General features: G+C 42.6%; 1 protein-coding gene and 1 pseudogene across 3 annotated transcripts in view; one reads left to right on the top strand and one right to left on the bottom strand.

Moving 5' to 3' along the window:
- LOC148013360 (uncharacterized) overlaps positions 1–22193 on the top strand; it is a 120716-nt gene that overhangs the window by 63017 nt on the left and 35506 nt on the right. The gene's annotated exons all lie outside the window — the stretch shown is intronic.
- On the bottom strand, positions 10486–11303 carry LOC148013363 (uncharacterized; annotated as a pseudogene).

Here is a 22193-nt window from a genome sequence, read left to right as displayed (position 1 = left end):
AGACCGTGAAGACCGCTTTCACCATTGCCCCAAGCCTTGTCCACCTAGATTCTATCAAGCTATTTTTCTTGAAGACCGATGCATCAGACTATGCCTTAGGAGCCATCTTGTCCCGGCTTGGAGATGATGGGCATATGCATCCAGCGGCATTCCACTCAAGGAAGTTCTCCCCTCCAGAGATGAACTATGAGATCCATGCAAAGAACTCCTTGCCATTGTAGACACCTTTGATACTTGATGTCATCATCTAGAGGGTGTAGCCCATAAAGTTATCATCTATATAGATCACAAAAATCTAGAATACTTTATGACAACCCGCATCCTCAATCGAAGACAATTCCACTAGAGTAATTTCTTGTCTAGGTTTGACTTTGTCATCACCTATCGCCGAGGACGCCAACAATGCCAATCATATGCTCTATCAAGAAGATGCTACCTAGCACCTAAGAAGGGAGAAGAAGCTTTTGATCAACAACGAGCAATACTACTCAAGCTAGAGTACCTCCAGCTAGCAACCATCTCCAGTTGCCACCAAGACGATCCTACCTTGATCCAGTTAATCCATGAAGCCCTGGTAAAGAAAACGAAGTTTGTGAGTTTCAAGAAACTAATAGATTGGTATACTATTAGGATCTACTTTACATCTCTCCAGGAAAGTCGAGACTCTAGGTACTCCAACAATGCCATGACACCCCAGCAACAGGACACTTTGGAGTTAATAAGACCTTAGAGCTTATTTCAAGAGAATTCTGTTGGCCCCAAATGTGGAACGAAGTTAAGGAATATATAAAATCATGTGATACCTCCAACAGGGCCAAGGTACCTCGTCACAAACCACATGGCCTCTTGCAACCCTTGCCCATTCCAGTGCGACCCTAGTCTTCTCTATCCATGGATTTCATAACAGATCTTTCCAAATCAGACAAATATGACTCCATTTTTGTTGTGGTAGATAGGTTCATAAAAATGACACATTTCATCCCTACCACCAAGACCATCACAAGTGCAGCTACTGCTAGACTCTTCTTCCGATACATTTTCAAATTACATGGACTCCCAGACGATATCATCAATGATAATCGGGGTTCCCAATTCCTATCTAGTTTTTGGAAGAGCCTTTACAACTTCCTTGGAGTCCAAGTTAAGCTATCCACAGCCAATCTTCCACAGACTGATGGTCAAAGAGAATGTGGAATAATATCTCCGTTGCACTGTTAACTACAATTAGAATGATTGGTTTGAGCTCTTGCCCTTTGCGGAGTTGGTTTACTATAATAGTATCCATGCATTTACCAAGCAACTCCTTTCTTTGCAAACTATGGCTAGCATCCAAGGATGGATGTACATCTCTCCAATCAAGTAAAGAACCATGCCGCCTGAGATAAAGCTCAACACCTAGTGGATATACACTAAGAATTGAAGTAATAAATCCAAAAGTCTTAGAATCAATACAAGCACTGTGCGGACCAACATCATCTTCAACATCCAACATACAAAGTTGGTGATAAAGTATGGTTACTCCGGCATAACCTCTAGACAACAAGACCCTTCACCAAGCTGGATCACCACAGATTTGGGCCCTTCACTATCGTAGCCCAGATCAATCCAGTTGCTTTACGACTCCAACTTCCTAGCACCATGAAGATCCACCCAGCCTTCCATGTTTCCTTGCTTGAGCCATACCATAGCTTACCATTGAGGGGGGAGAGATCTAATCCCCCACCACTTGTCCAGATTGGAGATCATGAAGAATTCGAGGTCGAGCATGTCTTAGACTCGGGATCTCCCGAGATTGATTGGAATACCTTGTTCACTAGAAAGGATATGACATCAATGATCGCACTTAGAAACTTGCGAAATATCTCTTGAGAGCACCTCTCAAAGTTAAAGAATTTCATAAGAGGAATCCGACGAAACTTGGATCAAACCGCCAAGGCGCTCCTTATGTAACTCGTTGCTAGAGGAGAGGGTGATGTCACGGATAGGTCTCGTTGCTAGAGGAGAGGGTGATGTCATGGATAGGTCATGATCAAGTACACACATTAATTCTTGCTCATGCCATATGAATCCACACCCCATGCAAATGCACCCTTAGCAGTATATTCTCGAGCCAACCATGCAAACCTACCCTTGCCATGTCATTATAGAACCTTCTAGAAGATATGCCATGTCATTGCTTGCATCATTGATGATGTCATCATGGAACATTCTAGAATATCGTTAGCCGCCCTCCAACACCTATAAAAGGAGGGGCTTGCCATAGAGCTTCTCAGTCTTGCCAATGCCAGTCTTGGGAGCTCAAGGAGTCGAGACCTCTAAGTAAGTAACTTCGAGTTTCAGTTCTAGTTCTTGTCTAGTCATGGTATCTAGCCTTGTCTTGTCTTCCATTGTACTCTTGTTGTCTTGTCACCTTGTAATTTGGTAGCATGAGATCTTATCTAGTATTGCCTTGTATCTTGTTCATCCTCATCGAGGGAGATCTTGTAATTCTAATATCTTGTATTCATACTTATGGTTCCGGGTTGTGGGATCCTTTATATCCTATCGAGGCCTGTTGTCTATACTTATGGTCTCGGGTTGTGGGATTTTCCGTATCTTGTTGAGTTATCATTGTATCTTATGCCCTTACATGGGATTATCTTGTAATCAGAATTCTTGTAATAAATCTTGCATCTAGTCTAGTCTCTTGAGCATAGTCTAGTGCCCCCATAACACTAGCTATGTGTATATTGTTGAGAAACCATATCATTCACTACCATTTTCCTCCTCCATTTCTATTTTTGGTTGCCATTTACAGTCCCAAAAAGGCTTTCTGGGTGCCTTTCGAGAGAGTCGAGGTGCCACTTGAGAGGCTTCACTGGGGGCGACACGCCAAACAATCTATGCATATTCATATGGCATTGACTCCACCCATTTATACATCCATTCCACATTCATTACTTCCGACATTTTGTTACTCTCTTTTCTCTCTCCAATGCTTCTTATACCTCACTGAGAGGACATTGCAGTTCATGATCTTTCTTTTTCCCTGGACTAGGCTCCTTGTTTCTTTCACCTTCCAGGCTGCATTTTGGGTTGTAGATTTTCTTCCTCCACCTAGTGACCATCTCCTCCATTTGGCGTCAGATTGTACTTGTGTTTTTGGCTAGAGATTCTCTTTCTCCACTTGGCGACCATCATCTCCATTTGGTATTAGCAGACACTTGCATTTTTGCTGTCAGTCCACCTTTCTCTACCTAGCGACAATGCTCTCCACCTAGCATCAGCCTCTTAGGTTGTGTTTCCCAGTCTGACACCTCCTTGGCATCAATGATAACTCTAGCAAGCACTTGCTACCATAGATACCTATGCCTGTGCAGTTCTTGATCCATGAGGGGCTCGATTTCCTCTGTTGGCAGGCTATCTTGTTGATTCTCATCTTTCGAAGTATGTCTTCATACTTGATGATCTTCTTCTCGACTTCGAAGGCATCTAAGGATTGCATTTTGCTCCCTTGATAGCTATCCTTCACCTTCAATATACATCTTCAACATCCTATTGATGGAAGACTGTATTCACTCCTTCACTCTACAAATTCCCTTTAGGTGTTGTCCCCTGATTAGATAGAAGAGTGTAGTTATCTTCAAAGCTTCGGCTCCATTGTATGAACTTTGTTCACTTAGCATGATTCAATGTCTTATCATCTTTTTCTTTTTTGTTTTTTGAGTTTCTCTTCTCTTTCAATATTTGCGGTACACACTCTGTGTTTCTCCCCACAAAGCCTACTCTCTAGTTAGCTTTCACTCATGGCAGTCATTTCTTGACATGGTCTTAGAGCTAGAGGTGGTCAGAGAGCCGCAAAGATGCTCTGCATAGAAGAAGGCAAAGACAGGTTGTAGGTTTGGTTTTATCTTGTGATTTGTTTCCTTATTTCTACTACATCATCGAGAGATATCCTAGTCTTCTTCTCCCTTCCACCTCTCTTTTCCAGGTTGATATATTGATACTATGGCTCCTCCTGATGGAGAGTCTACTAGGTGTTGCTATTGCGGCAAGAACAATCATACCATTGAAGACTTTCAACTTCAGCCCTTGCTCCCCACACCCTTGGGAGTATATGCATCTACCACCTGGCACTCCTTGTGCCACATCTCCCTTTTGGGCCACAAAGATTATTGTGCATCGGCTATTAGAGTTTTATGCTCAAGGCAATAAGATGCATCCAATGCACACTAAGTCCTTATGAGCAAAAGAAGGATCATCAGGCGCCATGATCTCTTGGAGACCTTCTCAATGTGCTACATAGTTTTTTCCCACCTATTTTGAGGTCCAATGGCTTGCACGGCCACAACCTGTGGTTATGCAGTTCTCTCCATTGAGAGACAATGATTTTTGGATACATTCTTCTTGTCAGTCTGCTTGTGCAAGAGACACAAGTTGTTCGACTTCTTTCTTTTCTTTGGCTGCGCAGTTTACTCCACTGAGAGACAATGATTATTGTCCACCCATGGATCCGTAGGCGCTATCTCTTACTTCCCCTGCCTTGGATTGCTCCATGGTTAGCGACTCTGATGGGGGCATCGAGGAGATTCCATGAGATACCTCTCCCTCCACTCCCTCCTTTACTCAGGTTCGTGAGGCCACCTCTGGGAGCTGCCTAGCTTTTATTCCATTGGAGCCCTAGATATCTTCTTTGGCATTGCCAGCGTTGTTCCCTTTCTCTTTTGATGTTTCGAAGGTCGTGATCCATGGATTTCTTAATGCTCTCTCTCTCTCTCTCTCTCCCTCTTTGAGGGGGATTCCACGAGAGGTTTAGAGGGGCCTTAGATTGCTTCTTCATAGGGGGATCCCATTTCTTTTGTGTTAGAGGGGGTTCCTTCTCATTCTACGGTTCTTCACACACCCTTTATCTTCTTGGGATGGTTGACATCATGCCATCTCATCCATTAATTCCTCTTCCCCTTACTTTCCATTGATATCTAGGATCTATAGGTGTGTCTTAGTTTGGGACTTTGGATGTTTTAGCCATGGCTTGGTGGGTAAGCTTGCATATACCTTTTAGCATAGAGTAACGGAGCTTGTGGCTTCTCTCTCAAGGTTGCGTTTTCGGAAAAATTGGACTATACATTTTGTGTCAACCAGTTCGTGAAGTATTGTTGAAACTTGAAATCTGATGATGAGAAGGCTGAAATGACCAAGATACCATATGCTTCAGTTGTTGGCAGTTTGATGTATGCTATGGTTGCTACATGTCTTGACATTGCCTTTGCAGTGGGAGTGGTTAGCAGATACATAGCAAATCTTGGTAAAAAGCATTGGCAAGCAGTGAAAGGTATTATGAGATACCTCAAAGACACAAAGGAGTTGTGTATCTACTTTGGAAAGCAGAAGGCATCTGTCATTGGCTTTACGGATGCAGACTATGCTGGTCATGTGGATTGCAGAAAGTCCACTTCTGGGTATGTGTTTACCTTCACAGGAGGAGCAATCTCTTGGATCTCCAGGCCACAAAAGCGTATTGCATTGTCTACTATAGAGGCAGAGTATATGGCTACCACTAAGGCATGGAAGGAGGCTTTATGGCTTTCACATATGGTGGGAGAGCTTGGCATTACAAAGTTACCTGTTCTCCATTGTGATAGTCAAAGTGCTATCATGCTAGTACGGAATCCCGTCTTTCATGCAAAGAGGAAGCTCATACAGGTGATGTACCACTTCATTAGAGATGTACGTGACATCAAGAGCATTGAGCTTGTCAAAGTGCATACAGATGATAATCTTGTAGATCTTCTCACGAAGGGTCTTCCAACAGAGTGGTTTTCTCATTGCTGACAGATGATGGGAGTTGGATAGGTATATGTATTTCAGCTTTGTACATACCTAGACTTAGCTGATTCTTTTTTCCTCTTAAGACACATTGCCTTTAGGTGGGAGGTTGTTGGGAATATAGGGCCATCGTGCCTTTTATATGTGCACGAGTATGAACACACCCTTAGCATATTTGTACTTTCATATATATATATATATATATATATATATATATCTATCTAAAACCTAAAGAGGTACACTAGTCTTTTGTACCCAAGAATATCGTGCATCACTCTCTACTGCTCTCTACTCTCTGTATGTGTTATCCGTCGGTTCACTCTCAGCTCTATCAGACTGTATCACTCCATGATCGGTGCAAAATTTGAACTCGGTACAGACTAGAGAATTAATCCTCTTGCAAAAACGAAGATAATGATGCGAACAGATTCTGGGATCCAAAAATAGTAACTCCCTAAATTTTATGGATGGTGACCTCTGCATTCCTCACGTTGTTCTGAGCAACTTTTATCATTGCAACCACATCAAAAAGTGTAAAGTGGCTCAATTACGGTGACTTTTATTGCGTGGGCATTCTCACATGTACATCTTTTGTCTTGGCCATGCTCATTGTCTTGCACCATCTCCAGTGGCTAAGCACACAATTCCTAACCACCGACATTTTATTCTTTAGTGCCCATTCAATATGGAACAAGTCCCAAGGCTCAAACAAACCATTAGTCCAATTTGTCCCAATGACTGCCTCTTCTGGCCATGCAAAGATCTTGGCTTAATCCAAGAGAACTTTGGGGGTAAAAAGCAACAACAACTAAAGAAAAGAAAATAAAAATATTTATATAAGTAAATAAGAAAAGCAACTACAAAAAGTATCACCACCTAGTGATATATCCCCCCTTGAAAGAAGCAAGTGACCTCGATTGCATGCCACACATGCTAATGGATGACACAAGACGATAACAAGATTCTCCATGTTATTAGTGCCATTGCATGTATCACTTGCTAACAGATGACGCAGGGCGATGATAGGAGTTTCTCCATTACCATTTGTGCCATTGCAAGTTCAAGTCTCACATAGGTGGAGGATCACATCCTGTATTCACCTATGGTTACTAGGAGCCTTTTCTAATATACATGTTTTTGGATGCAACACAGGGCAATAGCACGTATCCCTGAACTATTAGTGTCACAATATGTATAATCATTCAACTGAAGTGTAACAAATACAACTTCAAAGCATTGAGATTTCATTCAATGATACACATACTAATACTAAGTGTAAACCATATATTGTGCATTATTCAATGACATGCAGTATTCAACTGTACAATAGAGAGTGTACATTGCTTCAAAAAGCATTCTAAGTCACTGTAGGTTCGAGCAAGAAAGCTTCTCAGTAAAGTTGCAATAATTGAGGCGAATTTGCCTGTTCAACCTCTTCCATCCATTTGGCATCCATTGGTGAATAGTTCTTGAACTTCACCAAAAATCTTCTTATCACTCTACCTTTTATTTTTCTATCCTTATGTGCCAAGATCTGCTCAAGAACTAGAATCTCATCTAATTTCTCTACTTCAGGTTGTTTCTCTTGAACTATATCTTCTGGCACTTCGCCAATAAAAGGCCTCAATAGGTTCACATGGAATGCATTATGAATTTTCCAATTCTCTGGCAATTTCAGCCTATATGCCACATCATTGATCTTCTCTGAGACTTGAAAAGGGCCATAGTAACGCATACTCAGCTTTTGGAAATAAACGTTCCTTGCCATTCTGTTTTCTCAAACGTGCCTTTTCAAAATGCAATAAGACCCAATCATCCTTTTTGAACAAGAGTTCCCGATGATGACTATCAACAACTGTTTTCTGTTTAGCTTGTGACTTTTCTAAGGCATACTTGACCTTTTTATATGCTTCTTCCCAATCTTTTACATAATGATTTGCTTCAAAAATGTTATCTTTTGTCTACAAAATGGGAGGCAATTTCTTTCCATCTTCCACAATCTCAAAAGGTGCTTTGCCAGTAGATGAGTGCATTGTATTATTGCATGCATACTCAACCAATGGCAAGTAGTGTTCCCAAGAAGTCTTATGATCTGAAACATAACACTTTAGTAGATCTAAAACAGTCGAATTTGGTTTTTTGGACTGTCCTTCAGTTTATGGATGGAAAGAAGATGAAAATTTCAGCGTAGTGTCTATGTTTTCAAGCAATGCTTTCCAAAACAAGCTAGTCATTCTTGGGTCTCTATCACTGACAATTGACTGTGGCATTCCATGGTACTTGAAGATATTATGCATAAATATCTCTACCATGTGTTCTGACTTAACCTTTTTCCTTACAGGAATGAAATGTGCATGTTTGCTGAATCTGCAAATGATAGTCCAGATTCCATCATTCCTTGAAGAAGTTCTTGGAAGATTAAAAATGAAATCCATGGCAATACTTTCTCATGGCCTTTCTGGAATAGGCAGTGGTTGCAATAACCCTAGTGCCTTCTGTCTATCAAATTTAACCTTTTGACATACAAGGCAAGATCTGACATATGCATCTACATTAGATCTCAAGGCTGGCCAATAGAAGAAAGTATCTACCGCTTTGACTATAGCATCTATACGACGATGTCCTGTATACGGTGGAGCATGACTTTCTAATAAAACTTTGGCCTTAGTTGTTTTGTAATGCATAGTCTTCCATGCATCATGATAAAGCCTTCCTTGAACACATAATGATCATGATGTTGGCCATTGATCAAATGTTCATAGATTTCAGAGAAATATTCGTCATTAACATACTGCTCTTTCATATCATCCAATTCATGGTGATAAGAAATTGAAATAGCTGACACCTGTGGTTTGCGAGATAAAGCTTCTGCAACTACATTCTTCTTGCCTTCCACATGCACTATCTGAAAATGAAACATAGATAGGAAATTTGCCCAACGCATGAACATTCTTGCTCCTTGTAATCAATCAAGAATGTCATCTATCCTTGGAATCGGAAAGCTATTCTTGATCATGTTTTTATTCAAGGTTCTATAGTCAATACACATTCGCCAAGAGCTGTTCTTTTTCTGAACTAGCAACACAGGGGAACAAAACAGAGAACTATTGGGCTGAATTAGTCCCTTCTCTAAAAGCTCATTAACCTGTGTCATAATCTCTTTTTGCTGTGCTGCACTGACCCTGTATGGTGGCCTATGGGGCGGACTAGTCCTTGGAATAAGATCTATGGTATGATCTTCAATCCTGTTAGGGGGTAACTCTCTTGGTAATGAATCTGAAAAATAGTCACTGAATTTATCGAAGAAAGCCCTTCTACTTTCATCTAGTACATACATATTACTGTCAACTTCATTAACTTGCTTTGCGAAAACCAAATACGTAGAAATATGATTTTTCATTACATAAGTAATTGCAGAAGCAAAAGCGACTGGGATAGACTCTCCTTTAAGCTTCACATCCAACACATGAGTCTTGCTCCTATGTACAAGATTAATCGTTCTGTTGTAAGTATCCAAGATAGCATGCTTTTTGTGGCACCATGGAATATCCAACTGAACATCACAGCCTTCTAAAGGCATAATATATAACTCCTCTGTGTCCACATAGCTCTGGATTTGCATATGGAGTTTGCCAAGAATGGGGGTGACAAGTTCAGTATGTCCTGGGCATGCCAAATTAGCCTGTCCAACTGGTCCCATTTCCTCGGGACGTATACCCAGCTTAGCTGCCAATGCTGATGAGATAAAGTTTTCACGAGTTCTAGGATCAAAGAAAATAAGCACTGTGGAATTTTTTATCTTTCCCCAAGATTTGCACAATTATGTAGCATCATTAGTTGATTGATCTCCCACCATATCAGGCACTAAGCCAATGCTGGGCTTCTTTTTACTTGGTGCATCTTTATCCTTCGCATCTTTAGAAGATTGCTGTGGGCACTTAGAAGCAATATAGCCTTTTTTTTCACATATAAAGCATTTCCCAGCCATCATTAATGCTTTTCTTTCTTCAAATGATTTGCCAAAAAGTGGCCTCTTCTGTCCTTTGCCCTGTTTAAAAGAAGTCTGAGACTACTGTTGAAAGCTTTTCTTCCAAAAAGACTTTTTTGTAAAGCTGGTCTTTTTTGGAAATTGCTTCCTTTTCTTGCCAGGATCCTGCTTAAATTGAGAATCCTTCTTTTCAGTGCCTTTAAAGCTGTTAGCTTTTCCTTTCAACAATGCATTTGCCACACCAACATTTTCAATTAACTATACCATATTTGTAACCCTAGTCTTGGTACAATAATCCTTGATGGCTTTGGGCAAACCGCAACAGTACTTTTCAATTTGTTCTGACAGGGGCACTGTCTTGTAAGAACTCATGGGCAAAAGTGCTTCCCAAAATTTCTTATTATACTCTTCTAAATCCGCACAATTTGCCACATCCAATTTATGCCATGCAGTAATGCACTTCAAACGTGTTAGTTAACCATGAAGCTGCAAACAACTGCTTAAAATGGACCCAAGTGGTTGGTGCATATCCTTGCATCAACAATATATTCCACCACTACAAAGCATTATCTTTCAAAAAGGTTGCAGCCTTCCGTACCTTAGAAGTCTTAGTAAAATTCCCTCTAGTGTAAGTTGTCAAACTACTGTATAAATGTCAAAGCTTTCAGCTAATCTTGCATACCATTGAAGGTTTAAAACTTTAGTGCTTGACCACCCTCTTTATAGTCTTTAGGTTTTGCCCTTTTTGGTGTCAAGTTGTCATAGACAGGTGGCTGTAAAAAGGGAAGTCTCTTAGGTACATTATCAACATTAATTTCACCCGTCTTAGTTGCTATATACCCACTAGGCTGAGAAAAACCAGCCGCTGCATTTTGTACTCCAGGCATCAAATAAGGACTCTGCAAAGTCTGATAACCGGGCTGTAGACCAATAGTAGCATAAAGTGGGTTCACTGCCTCAATAGGCATCATTCCTGGTGGCCCTCTAGGCAAGTATCCCTTATAACCAGTGGGTAATCTAGCCATTGCTTGAAAAACTGACCCACCCCACCACCAAAGTAACCAGGATAGGTAGCGAATTGAGGAGGAATAGTCTGTTGTGCTACTTGTGCATTACTGCCTTGACCATTCACTCGGTCTTGTGCTTGTGCTTCTTGTTGCACTGGACTTGTCTCCATGTTTGGTGTCTTTTCCACATGCTCACGTACATTAGAGGTTTGCCTTTTTGAGCGCTCCATGGTATGATGTGATGACTCAGCCTGAGAATCCTCATTATGTGAGTTCAAAATTTTTTGGATCTGAGGATTTTTTACAAGTTGTTTGAAAGAGCCGACCATATTGAGGAGTTGTGCCCTAAACAAGTTCTCTTGTTCTTGCTCCTCATCTTGTGGTTCAATCTCGGTTCTAGAAGGTGCTGACACCTGTGCACCAATACTCTCTCTTCGATGTCTATGAGCAAAAGAAGAACTCTCTTCTACATGAGGGAGTTTTCTTTTGCCTTTGTCCATGTCTGCAATCCCTCTAGTCATGTATGCAGCCAATACTGTATCCAAGAAAAGAAAAATCTCATAGTCTTTCTCACTTGTAATCTTTGTAAAACGCATGTGTATGGCCTTTTCACCCAAAACTGTCAGAGCTTAAATTCTTGCAGAAAAGAATTCAAATCCCGGGGATGGAACCATGTAACCAGTCTATGACTCACATAAAGCGGTAGTCCCTTCAACTAATACCTGGTCTTTTCACATACACATACAAATAGAGACCTCACTCCCTCGCTCAACACCAGATTGGCCTTGAAGACCCGCGCCCTCTCTGTATTTCTTTATCAATTAAAAAGATGGAAGGCTACAAAAAAAAAAAAAAGAATGTTCCAAAGTACAAAACCTGTGAACAATTGGCTTTCATCTTTTGTGAGTAAATTTCAGCTGCATAAGGACAGTAGAGCATATCCAGAACAACATCCCTTTTTGAGTAAATTTCAGTTGCATAAGGACAGTACAACATATCCAGAACAACATCCCTTTTTGAGTAAATTTCAGCTGCATAAGGATAGTACAACATATCCAGAACAACATCCCAAGTAGGAAAACACTTTCTGTGAGCATAATTCAATAATTCAAGTGTAGAATTGCAATCTGCAGAACTCTGTATTTAGTATTTTTCACTTGTTTCTTGACCTGTTCTTAGCCTTATTCCATTTCAGATCTGTTCCATACCAGTTGGAGTACAAACCCTTTGACTCTGGTATCATTCCAGTAGTAAAACAATCCCGCAAACAGCACTAAATCAGAGCTGAAAACCCTGTTCTTGTGTGGTGTGGTCATCACTTTCTTTAGCTCCTACATTGGAGAAGCAATCAGCTGCTCCTGAACCTGGACAGTAAAGCTCTTGCCTTAGCAGAAGTGCAAAGAAAACACAGAACTGTACATTTGATGGAATCAGCCCATCATGCAGAGCATTTCCTTTGAGAATAGAGAGTAAGTTGACTAGAGGGAGCAAGCTCTACCTCCATACATGAGTCAGAGACGAAGAAGTACTCTCCCTAGCTGATGTACTTGCAACAATTTGCCCTCAGCCCTTGAAAACTTCACGCTCAGATCTGCTCTTCTTGCATATTACGGTTTTTTAAAAATGCTCTCTCTCTCTCTTTTTGGGAATTTGTGCCCAAATTGTCACACATGGCATACATGTAACAATTTTCCTATTTAAACCTTCCGGTTTAAAATTCTCCATGATCCATGCAAAATTTGACCTTGGCACAAACGAGAGAACTAATCCTCGTGCAAAAACGAAGGTAATGACGCGAACAGATTCTCAAAATAGTAACTCCCTAAATTTTAGGAATGGTGACCCCTGCATTCCTCAAGTTGTTTTGAGCAACTTTTATCATTGCAACCACATAAAAAAGTGTAATGTGGCTTAGTTACGGTGACTCTTATTCCATGGGCATTCTCACATGTGCATCTTTTATCTTGGCTAGGCTCATTGTTCTGCACCATCTCCAGTGGTTAAGCACACAATCTCAAACCATTGGTATTCTATTCTTTAGTGCCCATTCAATATGGAACCGGTCCCAAGGCTCAGACAAACTGTTAGTCCGATTTGTCCAATGGCTGCCTCTTCTGGCCATGCAAAGATCTTGGCTTAATCCAAGAGAACTCTGGGGGTAAAAAGCAACAACAATTAAGGAAAAGAAAAAAAATTTATATATATATAAGTAAATAAGGAAAGCAACTACAAAAAGTATCACCACGTGGTAAAAGATTCACAAGGACGCACACACTCACAGTGAACAAGTGAACAACAAGAGAAAAGAGATTGCTAGGTCATATCGACTATTTGAGAATGAGTAAAAGTACAATCCCTAAGGTACTAAGTACCACACCCACTGATGGGTGATTACACATGGAAAAACCCCTTCTCTAGCTAGAAGATAAAAAGTGCCCATGAGATAAGGGAGCATTCACACCAGAACATAGGAGGAATACGGTAAGCATAACAGTCAAGCCGTTGAAATTGGAGGGCATAAAAGTCTACCATCATTTTATCATTGTCAAAGTAGATATGCTTCAATGTCATTGAGATTGAGGGCAGTGCTTATGGGTTATGAAAAAATATTTGTGATCTCTATGATAAGCTTAGTCACGCAACTCAACTGTCTTAGCTTAAGAAATTCGTAGACCTTCGCATGAAGGAAGATATATCTATGTTTTCTCATTTGAATGAGTTTCATTCAATTTTCAGTTGGCTTACTTTGTAGAGTCTTAAGTTTGAGGGGGATGTCAAGTCTCTTTTCTTGCTTGTCACACTACTTGAGTCTCGGGATACATTTTGCATTGCTATGAGTATAAACCCTCTTGAAGATGGCTTTTAGCTCAAGGATGTAGAGGGTGCTTTGCTTGCTAAGCAAGTATATAGGAGGAATGTTGATGTTGTTGGAAAGAAAGGGCCACTATGTCTTTTTATGTTCGTGCTCGAGTGTGAACACACCCTTAGCACTTGCACTTTAGTACTTTACACATAACTATCACAAAAACATAAGAGAGGTGCAACTCTTTTGTATCCACACGTTGTGCATCTCACTCTCTCTTACTCTCTACTAGTGCTCTCACACACACACACACACACACACACACACACACACTCTCTCTCTCTCTCTCTCTCTCTCTCTCTCTCTCCACCATTGCCGTTGCTGAACATCGAATGTTCATTGCACGTAGGCCACCACAAATTGGTATTAGAGCTGAAGCTTTCTTGCCTCTCGAGTTTCGTGCAAAGATGAAGGCTGCTCGTCTCTGGAGTTCCGAGCAGAGCTGAAGGTTTCTCACCTCCTGAGGTCTGTGCAAGTAGGTGACAAACAAACAGACCACGCAGGTGCAGGCGTAGGTGGTAGGTCGAAGACGGGAGCAGGTTATCATTGTCTTTATGCCAAGCTTTAGTAGGCAACGGGCAGCAGACCACATCAGTGCAAGGGGCGTGCAGGGGGCAGCTAATGCAGGCAAGCGACACGCAAGTAGGTGACATGTAGGCAGGCGACATGCAAGTCACGTGCTGCCCGACCTGCGACAGGTCCCTTTTTATAAAAAAAAGAAGTTTTTTTTTTTCTTGGGTGCTTTGTGGGCTGTCACATGTGCATAAGCACAGCTCGACAAATCTTAGAGATTTAGCATGCATCTACTCTTGGAATTTGGGGATTTTGGTGCATGTGTGAAGGTTTTACTCGACTAAGTAAAATTTGTGGATTTTTGCACTCTAGAATCTTAAAAATTGGGGCTTTTGCAAAATTTGCAAAGTTTGGGTTAAATTTGGTCTTCGTATGTACTTGCTGTGCAATTCCTATGCAAATTGAACACATATGACCTCGTGAAAATTTGGGGCGTTTGCAAAAATTGTGAAATTTTGGCAAAATTGGCTTGTGCAATCCATTCAGGAGTTATGTTTGATGTCATTTGAGCAGTTTGAGCAAATAAATTTAGGGGCTTTTAACCTTGGAAGTCAAATTCGTGCTTGTGGATGCATTTGGAGCAGAAATTGCAGCTAAAATTTGGGGCTTTCTCATGAAATTGATGTATTAGGCCATGATACAGCTGTAATTGCTTATGGTGTGCTGTAGCACACATTTCATACCTCTGAAAATTGATTTACAGATCTGAAATCGCTGCAATTACTTGAATTTTCATTGCTGGTTGGTACTTGCTTCGTACCTTGGTCATTTGTGTGATAGTTGGGCTTGCATTTGTTGACTTTTGAGCTGTAAATCATGGCTGGCAGCACTAATAGCAACAATCTTTTGCACATTAAGAAGATTGAGGGTGCACACGACTTTGTTATATGGCAAAATCAGTGCTATAATGTCTTGGTGCCAAAGAAATAGGTGAAGCCTATAAAGACAAAAGGGTAGAACTAACAACCATGGATCCATATGAAAGGGATGAGTTAGATGAGCTTGCATGCTCTACCATAGAGCTTTCAGTGTCAAACACTTAGCTATTTAACATAGAGAAATTGAAATCTAGATATGATATGTGGCAATAACTTGAGAAGTTACATGCTTAGAAAAGTATAGCCAACAAGGTTTATTGGTTGAAAAATTTGATGGACCTTCGTATGAATGAAGGTACAGCCATGCCTATACATTTGAATGAGTAACTCTATTTTCAGCTAGCTGATTACTTTGGAATTTCACATTGATAAGGAGCTCAAGGCAACCCTTTTGCTATGCACTTTGCTTGAAAGTTGGGACACTTCTAGGACAACAATGAGTAATTCTAATGCTATGCTACCATATTTAAATGTGGAGAGCTCTTTACTCATGGAGGAGCTCAATGTTAGCCAGTCATTTCCTGGACAGTGCGGACATCAGTGCTAGGTCAGCAGGTGCCACGTTAGCACCTGCAGCCGGACAGGTTGCTGCAGTCGGACAGTATTTACTGCAGTCGGCCGCAATTATTTCCTATTTTTCGGCTATTTATAGCCGGTTTTGTGGCACACTTCAGCATTCATTATTCAGATTCTGATCTTGAGATCTGTTGGCTGAGACAGACTGTGCTCGAACTGACGGAGATCGAGGTCATCAAGTCGGAGACATACGTAGATATTTCCTTTGCCCCCTTGTGTATTTCTGTACTCTTATACAGCATACTACACCGCAGATTTTCTGCGTTTACAGTGTCTCCTTCTCTCTCTCTCTCTCTCTCTTCTCTCTGTGTTTATTCTCTCTCAGTCTTTGTCCTACGCTTCCTCATCGTTGCACTCTGACATGGTATCAGAGCGGTGAAGATGGATCGATTGAGGGCTGAACCTATTTGAAGAGGAGATTTCAGCGCGATACAAGGCTACGTTTCCAAGTTTCAAGGGCGAGTGGGAGGGCTGTGCATCGGATTAAGGTCGAAGAGAGCGTGGGCGTGCGGGAAAGGAGTCCAATCGGTGAATGTGCTACAGGTTATTGTTGTTCGAAGGGGAGGAAGGCTGCGTTTTAGGCCTTGCATTGCAGATTTTACTTTTTCATCGCCCTCGGCGGGTGAAGAAGGTTTGGGTAGCGGAGGAATCAGTCCTAGAAGGTTGCGTTTTCACAGTTAGAGGGGGCTGCTTTTGCGTTTGTGTAGGTATTGCAGGTTAACATGTCTACAGAGACTGATTTGGAGTTCCAGGTAATCATGGACAGGAAGGTGCCTGTCCTATCGGCTCTTCCAATGGATCAAAAGCTTAATGGTGACAATTACCGCATTTAGCGGGTGATGATGTTGGCCATTTTAGAGTCTTATGATTTGGCAGAACTGGTGATGGAGGAGATTAATAGGTCCTCGGTGAGGGATGAGTCCAAACTCTCGTCCAATGCTCAAGTGGAGTTGAGCAAGGCCCAGTCTCATTGGGACAAACTGAATGCCAGGATTCGATCTTTTCTGTTTTTGTCTTGCACCACAACCGTGATAGCTCACATCGAGCACTTGACGGTGGCTCGTGAGATATGGCTGGAGCTTGACCAGATGCACAACCGAATGACCCTAATGAAGAGGGTTTCTTTGGAGGTGTAGATGCGGACTTTGTCCGTGAATAAGTCTTTTTCGGTTCGCAAACACATCAACAAGCTTCGGCAGCTTTAGATGCAGGTTCAAAATACGGGAAGCCTATTTCCTCCAAAGACTTGGCAATCACTTTACTATCCCAGTTGCCGCCACGATTCGATACTTTTTATTCCGCTCTTATTGCTTCAGGGCGGGAGTCGACTCTTCGGTGGGAAGAGTCGGTTCCTATGGTCTTGGACCAGGAGGAACAATTGAAGGGACAAAATGCTTCCAAATTGGAGGTATTGGTTGGTCAAGCCTCTCAGAAGAAGGGGAAGGACCAAAAGAAGAAGAAGGAGGACAACAAATCCAAGAAGGACAAGGAGAAGGAATGAACTTGCCATATTTGTGGTAAGACCGGTCATTGGAAGAAGGATTGTCCCGACAAAGACAAGAAGGATACCGAGAAGAAGGACACGAAGGATTCTGGAGCAGTGGCTGCACCCTCATCAGCTGCTTTTCTACACTTAGCAGTCATTGAGGACTCTACATCGAAGACTTCTGATGCTGCGATGACAGTTCCCTAGGCTCGAGAGTGGATTGTGGACAGTGGTGCCTCACGGCACATGACTCCTTCCGTTGGTGTTGCCCATTTGCGACGTTCATGTGGGCAGATTCTCATTGGAGACAGCTCTTCTGTGTCTATTGCTACGCGAGGTGAGATGCAGCTTATTCCAGATGGACGTGGTGGTACACACGCCTCTTAGGTATTGCATGTGCCAGGATTGGGGTATCATTTACTTTCGGTTCATAAGATTTGTGCTCTTGGTCTCTTGGTGGAGTTTGACAGTGATACTGTTCAAGTCCTTGATCGTGGATCAAGGAAGGTTCTCTCTGCAGGGTATGAGAAGAATGGAGTCTACAAATTGAAGTCTTCTTCAGCTCTTACTTCTTTTCTTCTTACTTCTCAGACACAGTCTGAGCTATGGCATGCTCAGTTTGGCCACTTGAACTACGAGTACCTTCGAAAGGTATCGCGAGGGTCCTTTATCCGAGGCTTGCCGGACATAGTGGTGAGTCATCAACCATGTGTCTCTTGCATTCGTGGGAAACTATATCGGGATGCGATTCCCAACAAAGCTTCTAGGCGGTCTACTTCACCCATGGAGCTTGTATCTACGGATCTTTGTGGCCCGATGAGGACAGAGTCCCTGAAGGGAAGCTTGTACTTCATGTTGATCGTAGATGACTACAATAGGATGACTTGGGCCTATTTCTTGACTTTGAAGTCCGAGGCTTTCTCTCATTTCAAGGATTGGCTTCTTTTTTAGGAAAACCGTTCTGGCCGGTGACTGAAGACCTTGCGTTTAGACAAGGAAGGTGAATTTATGTCTAATGAGTTTGCTTGTTTTTGTGCAGATAAGGGCATTCACCAGGAGTTTGCTAACACCAACACTCCCCAAGAGAATGGCATTTTGGAGCGGAAAAACCAAAGTGTGATCGAGATGGCACGCACCATGATGGAGCACCGACAGACACCTCAGTTTCTGTGGGCCGAGGCAGTGGCTACCGCAGTTCACATCCTTAATCGATCTCCCACTTCGGCCGTTGACATGATGACACCTTTTGAGGCTTACTTCAGGACTAAGCCTGATGCCTCTTATTTCAGGATCTTTGGATGTGACACTTATGTACACATTCTGAAGACGCAACGTGATAAGTTTGAGGCGGCTTCTCGACGACAGGTTTTTGTTGGCTATAGCTCCCAATCCCAAGGTTATTGTTTGTTTGATCTTGTTAAGCGGGATGTCTACATGAGTTGAGATATGCGGTTTGTGGAAGTACCGGCCACAGAGGGGGGTAAGGAGCACCCCGTCCTTGGAGATCCAGGGGAGAGTTGGGCTCCCGAGACAATTTCTTTGTAGCCACAACCTCTTGATGGAGATTCTTCTTCGGATTCAAAGTCTTCTCTTCCACTGGCCACCCCCGAGGAGCTTCTGTCGGTGGAGGTTCGTGAGTCTTCAACAGATGGAGAGTGACGGGGAGAGGTTCGTCCTCCTCCTCGTTGGGCCCGTGACACCCTCCGAGATTTAGGGATTGAGGGGGTCCCTGAGGAGTGGGCACCACAGGATGGACCATGGAGGTCACGAAGGAACTAGGCACATTCTTCGGAGCTTTTTTTCTCCAACCATTGTTTGCTGACCCGTGTTATGCAGGATCGAGAGCCCACTTCAGGGAAGGAGGCTTTGCAGTCTGATCATTGGCGGAAGGCCATGGAAGCCGAGTTGGAGGCTATTGAGAGGAATGGCACTTGGTCTCTTGTGCCTCGTCCCTCTCACAAGAAGGTGATTAGTGTCAAGTGGGTCTTCAAGACCAAGTACCTTAGCGATGGTTCTTTGGACAAGCACAAGGCTCGCCTTGTTGCTAAAGGTTTTGCTCAACACCTAGGCATTGAATTCCATGATACTTTTGCCCCCACTGCTCGTATGGCGACTATTCGAGCTGTTTTTGCCTTGGCTGGCCATAGGAGATGGCCTGTTTATCAGTTGGATGTGAACACAGTGTGAAAAATTCTAGAGTGCGGCTTTCTTATTGATCTAGAGAGCGAATGCCATATTAATTATTAATGTTAGTGTTCATAATATGGATGGTTCAAAAATACTAGATTTTTGAACAAGTTTAGTCAATTTTTTATATTTCAGATATTATATTGTAATGTGCCCGCTCCTCAAATCACGGGACACGTCTTAGCAGTCCATCGAGAGATGTATCTAGAAGACTCCGCCCGGCACTCCCAAGGAATGACACGGGGTTTGCCAACTAGGGTCTCTCGAGTCTGCCCCGCAACGGAACTTATCCGGCCGTTCCCACTAGGATCAACCTGAAGTCCGGGTTCCTTGTAATCGGGTCTTCCTAACATTCGTCGTTAACACTTCCTTTGAGGAAAGCTCTCGGCTAACCGAGACCACCCTTCCATAGGATAGACCCATTGGTCACATCCACCACACTTCCCTTGGGGATTGTTTTAGTTATCTAATTACCTACCACATTATGTTTGACACATAAAAGCGGCTTCCTTAATTAACCCGTTAATCACAGGTTCCTTTACGTAATTCAGGGCACTGACACGAAAACAAGATAAAACAAGATCAAACACTTCCTTAACTTATCTTCGGATTATTGTGTGTCTCCTGCCCATACATGAAAATTAAGTGTTCCTTTCTGCCTCCGCAGAAAAATCCTTCCGTCTTCCGGCAATAAAACCCGAAGGTTTATCCTACCAAGATTCTGCCTTGTAACTAGTATCAAGGTCTCGAGATCCCATCCCGAGTCACGTAGAACACTTGTGTAGGGCCCGGAGGCATTGGGATTTACGGCCAGAGTCCCCACTGGCACCCAAGCGTCCTCCTACGCCAAGTAATTTCCACGGAGAGACCTCTTGTGGTGGGTTTGGTCCACATTCCTGACGCGGATTCACAACCCCCTTGGTTAGGGTTTGGCGGTTCGCGGGGGGTAGCTAGTGCCATCCTTCCTTAATTATCCCTTTAGGAAATCAACCACAGCTGAAGCATCCAACTTAAAAACAATTACTAGGGAAGACATCCCTTTTTGTTTCCATGGCAATCAATCATCTCAAACCCGGCCATGCAATCATCAATCACACCCCACTTGGGTTAACATCCAAAGCCACATTAACAAACAGTTGAATGCACAACCTCTTGCTTCAAGGCACCGCAATCCCATTGCATGCACAATCAGAATTTAACTTGGATGTATCAAAACACTTGCTCAAGGGTTTTACAACCTTTTCAAATAACCAAGCATAACTTGGGTCAACAATCCATTTAGGGTTAGGTCACTAGCTTCAATTAAGCTAGGAGCGTATCATTTGCGATAGTCCACAGCATGATCGATAAAACAATTCGTAAGCAATTATACTTATTCCTAATGCACCGGATCTCATGAAGGTCTAGATTTCTATCCATCAGTGCAATTGCATCCTATGAGCGGAAACTATCATTTCATGTGTTCCTTTTAGTCATGATCGTGAAGCATGAATTCTAAATGACTATTCATGCACTGAATTGGTTTAAAATCTATTATTTTATGTGAAATAATGCAAAAACCTTATCATTTTATGTGTGTAAAAGCTGCCATTTCATGCATATAAACTTATGCGAACTCCATACTCTACCATTTCACGCATGCAACCGAGCGCTTAGAGTAAACAAAAATCCTACGATTCGTCCTTGTTTCATGCACGTAGCTAAACCTTTTATCTCTTCCACGAGAAACAATACATAATTAACTATAACGCTTAAAGAACCTGGGTTTGATTCGTGTTCGTAGGGGCGTTTATTGCGTTGGTCGCTCCGCTCGCCTCTCCCGCATTACCGGTATCAACGGTAGCTTTGGCACCTACGCTTCTTGCAATTTTCTTCTTGGGAGCCATTTCTACTCGGGGTTTGGATAGTCCGGCTCTTAGCGGCCTTCAAGATGATTGGTTTGAGAGGGAAAGGTCGCGGGCAGGGGATCCTTTGCCGATGAGGGGGTGGCTTGAGTGTGGCTCCTCCAACCATCTTCACTCTCCAACTTTCTTCCCCTCTCTCTCTCTCTCTCTCTCTCTCTTTCTCTTCTCCTTCTCTCTCTCTCTCTCTCCCTCTTCTTCTTCTTTTCTTCTTTCCTTCTCCTACTCTCTCTCTTCCTATTCTTTTTCTTCTTCTCTTTCTCTTTTCCTACTCTCTCTCCCTCTCCTTCTCTTCTTCTCTTTCCTCTCCTTCCTCTTCTTCTTCTTTTCTCTTCTTCTCCTACTCTCTCTCTCTCTCCTTCTCCTCTTCTCTCCCTCTCCTCTTCCTCTTCTACCTCTTTTCCTCCTCTTCTCCTTCTCTTCTTCTTCTTCTTCTTCTTCTTCTTCTTCTCTCTTCTCTCTCTCCTTCTCTCTTCTCTCTCTCCTCTTCTTCTCTCCCTCTCCTCTTCTTCTCCTTCTTTCCCTTCTTCTCCTTCTTTTCTTCTCCTTCTCTCTCTTCTCTCCCTCTTCTCTCTCTTCCCTCTTCTCCTCCTCCTCCTTTTTCCTCACTCTCTCCCTTCTTCTTCTTCTCTTCTTCTCCTCTCCTCTATCTCTTCTTCTCCTTCTCTTCTTCTTCTCCTTCTTCTCCTCTTTCTCTCTCCCTCTTCTTCTTCTTTCTCTCTTCTCTCTCCCTCTTCTCCTCCTCCTCCTCCTCCTCTCTCCCTCTTCTCTATCTTCTTTTTCTCCCTTCCTCTTCTTCTCCTCCTCTCTCTCCCTCACAACGATCACAAGGGGGGGAGGGCTGCTAATTGGGCGCCAAGGGGGGTGCACTATACCCCAAATGGAGGGGGGGGGGAAGCGTGTTGTAGAACCGGAGGGAGGGGCGCTGT

This window comes from Lygodium microphyllum, chromosome 26 (assembly GCF_053477565.2).
Source record: "Lygodium microphyllum isolate KBCC chromosome 26, Lygodium_microphyllum_v1.1.10, whole genome shotgun sequence".
NCBI lineage: Eukaryota > Viridiplantae > Streptophyta > Polypodiopsida > Schizaeales > Lygodiaceae > Lygodium > Lygodium microphyllum.
This window is presented reverse-complemented; position numbering and strand designations above follow the sequence as displayed.